Below are 6558 nucleotides of genomic sequence, written 5' to 3'. Positions count from 1 at the left end.
TTATAGTGCGTCATGTGGGAAAACACTACCACGAACATTTATTGCGTGTGCCTGCAGCAAGCGTGGGCTCACCGCACGTAGCCCTCACACCTCCCCTGTGAGGTAGGCATTGTTATCACACCTCACAGAGTAGGAAATTGAGAGGTTATTTTACCAAGGGGATTAAGCGCTTCGGGGCTGGTATTGAAACCTAGGTTTGTCTGGCCACAGAACCCACATGCTTAACCACGTGACTCTCCTCCACTGCCCACCCTCCTTAAATAGGACTCGTGAAATCCTATAGGAAAGCACTGTGCTAATTGTATCATAGCACGTGAATGCCCACTGATTAAATAAATAGTACCAGGATGTATATTCGTGAGAACACAAATATGCCAGTTATGTCTTTTCATATGTCCCTCTATCTGTACCAGAAAACCCATTCGTTGGGAGCATTTATAACATTACATTGAAAATATTTTGATTTAAATTATCATGAATATACTCTGAGTGATGCTATAAGGGTGGATGTATGTCATTATGCATTCATCCAAATCCATAGAATGGGCAATATCAAGACTGAACCCTAATGTGAACTATGGACTTTGGGTGATGATGATGTGTCACTGTAGGTTGAGCGGTTGAAAGGAAAGTACCATTCTGGTGAGGGATGTTGGTAACGGGGGAGGCTCTGCATGAGTGGGGAGGGGGGTATATGGGAAATCTTTGTATATGGGAGATCTTACACTCAATTCAAATGTGAACCTAAGCTGCAAAAAACTTGAAATCTATTTTAAAAATGTGCTTGAATTTCAATTTACCGATTATTAGTCTCTGTAAACCTCAGATTCCTTACCCATACCCAGAAAACAGTTATAGTACCTATTCCATAGGGTTGTGTTAATGATTACATAGGGCACTTCATTAAAACAGCTAGTGCAGGTACCCCATGAGCACTCAGTAGCTGTTAACTATCATTGTTGTCATACTAACTACTTGAGGATAAAGAAGTTGATTCAGTGTATGTAAAGATTAGTAACCCTGTGGGTAATGCCCAAATAGGTGTCCTTGCCCTGTGACTTTTTCTTGTTCCACTTTTCAGAAACATCAAGGAAATGCCCCGAGGCCTGATCCTAGAGAAAAACCATCTCAGAGTATATCCCTTTATTGCTTTCCTATGGTGAGTAGAATTGCGGAAAATGGAACGTTGCCCATTGGGAACCTGAGTCTATACAAGCCCCCAGTAAATGGCAAAGAAGTAAAAGGTGGAAGCGCCATGAAGCCTGCAGAGGTCATGTAGGCTTTCCTGGTTGAAAACGGAGAACAGTGTGGGGATTCTTGGATCAGGACTTCAGCCATTGCCATGGGACCTGCAGGCTTCACAGGCTTTATTCAATTTTGTTTGCTCTGTGGTTTGCTGAGACTAGCCTGCTTGACTCAAAGTGCAGAATGCTGACACATTTAGTCTCCAGTGTCCCTTTCTGGATGTAGACCCAGACATTTGGCAGTTACTGTCCCTTTACTCTGCTTAATTCAAATTGGAATGGTGACACCCCAGATTTATTTTTTCTGAGGACCTATGTGGAATATGATATTGGGTTTTAATTGGGAACTTTAGAAACTGACCATGGTGCCATAGTGGAATTCTCACCAATGTCTCGTTTCAAAAAAGGTTAACTCAGATAATCAAGGACATTGTTTTTTGTACAATTGTTCCACGGTGACGTATACATTTCATATTAATTCTCCTTATTAAAGAACATTAATGTGGTATTGTTCTTGCCCCATCCTTCCTCTTCTTAAGAGAAACAGAAAATTATGATTTATGAGTTTTAGTTTTATCAAAAGATTGGCATTGTAATTCTGGCTGTTCATGTAGTGGTAAATCACCCAAGAAAATTATTGCCTGAGTATGGTAAACACAGCTTTCAGAAATGCAACTAAGGAATTTTTTAAGACATCTTTTAATGGCCCATGTTCTTTAAATACTGTAATATGAGGTGTTCTAATTCATCATGAAAATATAACACACTTGCCATGGCTTAGTATGTTGTATTAGTTTCTTACTGCTGAGTAACAAATTCTCACAAACTCACTGAAACAATGTACACTTGTTACTTCAGACTTTTCGGGTGTTAGTTGGGTCCTCTGCTCAGGGTCTCACCAGGCTATGGTCAAGGCACTTGTCTGGCTTGGTTCTTATCTGGAGGCTCCATTTGGGAAAATGTTATTGGCAGAATCTGTTGTGGGTATACAAATTAGGAACCTGCCTTTAGGACCCTCCAGCTGTCTGTTGGCTGGAGGATGCCCTGAGGTTTGGAGGCCACCCACAAGTCCTAGGGGTTAACAGCCATTCCTAGAGACCATTCTCACTTCTTTGCCATGGGAAGGCCTAGGCTCAATATGGCTACTCACTCCAATCAAGTCAGCAAGGCAGATCTCCCTGGTGCTTCCTAGCACAATGAATACACACACACGTACATATGTATCATAGCATGGGCTTGACATTGACATTTGTGACATCCATCATCTTTGTTATACTCTATTGGTTAGAAGCAAGACCCCATGTCTTACCGGCATTCAAGAGGAAACGGTTCCACAAAGGCACGGATACCAAGAGGTGGGAAGTTAATTGGGGGATTACCTTAGAGTTTGTTCATCACATATACCAAGTAAATTTAGTAAAATATGTACTTCTTGGTAGCTAGTTATGATTTTATTTGGGAGACCTAATGACATTTTACATTTTGAAATTCCACTGAGTGGCACATGACAGCATAGGTTACACTAGGCTTTATGTACGTGAGACAGTATATTTTTAAGTTGAAAACACACTGCTATCTTAGTGTTGTTTTTTGTGCATTTGTGTGAATTGAAAAGGATGAATTCAAACACTTGATGGCAGTAGTAACTCATTCAAAATTCGGTCAGCGAAAGCCCTGGTATACAAAACAAGCTATGAGAATATAGGTACTTCATTTTTATATTTATCACGAACACTATATTTAAACTATTCCAGTTTGCCAATATGAGTTACTAGATTTTAGCATTTTTTCAATTGGCTTTTAGAAAGCAAACCTCAGTTAATTAAACGTATAAAAAATTCTGTAGCTAGAAGTTGGATATACCTGATACATTTGGTCAGATAAATAAAATTCAACAAATATTTTTTAGATCCGTCTTTGTAACCAATTAAGTTCTATGGTAAATGAAAAAAAAAATAAATGGAACATATTTTATGCACTCTCAAGAACTTGCTTTTTGCCACCCTGAAGGTATCCATGCACAGGAAGTTGAAATCACAAGGGGAGGCACCATCTATTGGTCTTAGAGGCTAAATGCAAAGTATTAAGACCAGCTTTCAAAGTGGGTGATGGGCATTGAGGGCACCTGTTGGGATGAGCACTGGGTGTCGTATAGAAACCAATTTGACAATAAATTTCATATTAAAAAATAGTGAGATACAAATTACTCATTGCTTTCCCTTGATAATTTGGGAAGTTTGGGGATAGTTGGCATATTGTGAGGCCTATTGTGCATCAAAGAATAACATTGTGGTGCTTTTCTACTTATGACTCCTGGTGTCATTTAAGTAAATTATGAAGAGAAAGTTAACTTTGTAACGAGATAACTACAAAGACAGTTTCTGCAGATTTAAAGAGAAGTAAGGATGGGAATTTTGTACTGGTAATAGTACTATGTGTAGGTATTATTTGTTATCATGCTTTGAAAATATTACTAATCTTTTATTCACTCAAGATTTTCAGAGAATTAACCTGGCATACTGTAGTCATGACATCTGAAAAACATGTGTAGTCAGTAATGATTAATTAGGAATTATTAGCATGAAAATGTTTGTTTATAAATAAGTTTAAAGTATGCTTGTATTGTGGGGCAACAGAATGAAGTGCCGCCCCCCCCTGAAAAATGACCTGTAATAATCGAGAAAAATAAACCTGTGTAGCAATTGAATAAAGAAAAGAAAGTTTATTAAAAACCACAGCATTTAATCAGGGGCCAGTTTTAGAATTAAAGCTTTCAATGAAGAATGTGACGTGTTGGAACTGGCCACTGAAAAATAGGATGCATTTACAAGGAATGCTAAAATGTTATCATCATATTGCATATTCCATATGAAATAAGGAAACATATAATCCATATAATCCAGGCTAGATTCATTACTGCATATTTATTATCATTATTACCATTATCTTGCTTTGTTTTATATTAAAAGAATGAAGACATTTTTATAGGTCTCTAAAACCATTATGGGACTTTGGCAACTGTTAAATCCTTAGCTGAGAGCCTAGTTGGTTCATGTAGGATTTCTGACCTATATAAACTGTGAGATAGTAAGATGCTAATTTTGCGCCAATTTTTTTAAAGCAATAATAGAAAACGAATATAGAGTTGCAAAGTTAGAATTCTACTTTTAGTTTGATTCAGAATCATGTATTGGAGTGTGTCTAAAAAGTCCAAACAAAAGCTCAATTAATTTCTAAATATCACTGTTTTATAATGATGGCTTGATGGTTATTCTTTTCTAAGGTTTGCAACTTGGGGTCTACAAATTATGATTCACAGGGTGCATGATTAATTTTACCTCATATGTCTCAAGCAAATTAATATATATTTTTAATTATTACAGACATATTGGTATTTATACTTTTAAACTGAAACAAAGAAATGCTTACACATCTACTGTGGAAAACATAACAATTCTCTTCAATTGCTGAACTACAGAAGTTCTGGATTTAGCTATACTGTCTATAAATAATGGCATATGATGGATGGTATGAAATAATGAGAAAAATTTCAGAAAATATAGATGAAGAAATATATTTGCCTGAAAGAGATAGTTGAAAATAAAAATATATACTTTAAGTTTTTATTTTTTATTTTAAAAATTTTAATGTTTATTTTTGAGAGAGAGAGAGAAAGAGTGTGAGTGGGAGAGGGGCACAGAGAGAGGGAGACACAGAATCCGAAGCAGGCTCCAGGCTCCAGTTTCTGGGCTGTAAGCACAGAGCTCGACCCCATGAACCATGAACTCATGAACCAGGAGATCATGACCTGAGCCGAAGTCAGACGCTTAACCTACTGAGCCATGCAGGCGCCCCAATATATTGTATGTTTTTAATTATTAAAGGTGTACTATTGCCAATTGTCTCTTTTTTTACTTTAATATATTAATTCAGAAATAGTTACGCAAGGGCGCCTGGGTGGCTCAGTCTGTTAAGTGGCCGACTTCAGCTCAGGTCATGATCTCACAGTTCGTGGGTTTGAGCTCTGTGTTGGGCTCTGTGCTAACAGCTCAGAGCCTGGAGCCTACTTTCCAGATTCTGTGTCTCCCTCTCTCTCTACCCCTGCCCCATTCACACTCTGTCTCTCTCTCTCTGTCTCAAAAATCAAATTTAAAAAAAACAACATAAGAAACAGATTATGCAATGATGAAGTTTGATATTAAAACATTTTCGTGAGGTATAGAGAATTGTGCACTCTCCCACACTGTTGGTGAAAGTATAAATGGGTACAACATCTTTGAAGGCCAATCTAGTAATATTTATTAACATTTAAAATAATATGCTCTTCAACCCAGAATTCCACTTCTATGGCTTTACCCACAGATGTACTCTCACATGTACACAAAATTATTTTTGTTTACATAAGGCTAGTCCTTCCAATTTTAGTGTAAATAAAAGAACATAAAATGTATGCTCATGTAATGGGCTGATACGTGCTTTTCAGAACCAGTAGAGCTGTATGTGCTGATATGGAAAAATCATCGAGAAATATTTTTAAGCGAAAGAAGCAAGGTTTAGAATAGTGATTATTGTAGTTAAAAATCCATGTTTACATGTATAGATGCATATATTATGGTGATATATATGTGTGTGTGGCACCTGAACATGTATATTTGTAATAAAGAGGAGTAACTGCTTATGTACAAGTTTTTGTTTCTTACGGAAACTTTCACAAAAGTGACAAGAAACGATTGCCTAGTTTGTTCTTGGGAGTGGAACTTGAGGTTTGCAGCTGGAAGGAAAATCACCTTTCATTGTATATTCTTTTGTCATCTTTCACTTTTTAACCATGTGCCTGTATTATGATCATACATTTCAGAAAGATCAACTTACCTTAGAAAGCATTCCTTAGCTTCTTCCCTAATGTAGCTCTCATATCATCCATTGTCTGTCTTCTAGTTTATAAACTTTCTTTTGTTCACAGGCATAAAGATATACCAACAGAATGATTCGATAGTTATCTAGTTGTGTTCAAGGGATGAGACAAGCCTAAAGTCTTCCTACTACACCACCATCTTATGAGATATGCCAACAAATTTCCATTTAAGCAAGGTTCTAAAATGAGTTGATAGATCTTTAAGGTGATAAAACATTATTATTCAACAACCAAAGCCATGTGGTTTTTTTTGTTGTTGTTGTTGTTGGATATGATTATTTGTATGTTGCATTATAATGAATATTTGCCCACAAGGCCATTGTAGATTTCAAATACTTTTATTCTCTCTTTGATTTTCTTTAATAAATTTGGAAACAGAAACACGCTTTAGTGGAAAAA

This window comes from Neofelis nebulosa, chromosome 8 (assembly GCF_028018385.1).
Source record: "Neofelis nebulosa isolate mNeoNeb1 chromosome 8, mNeoNeb1.pri, whole genome shotgun sequence".
NCBI classification, from domain to species: Eukaryota; Metazoa; Chordata; class Mammalia; order Carnivora; family Felidae; genus Neofelis; species Neofelis nebulosa.
Note: the sequence above shows the minus strand (reverse complement) of the source record.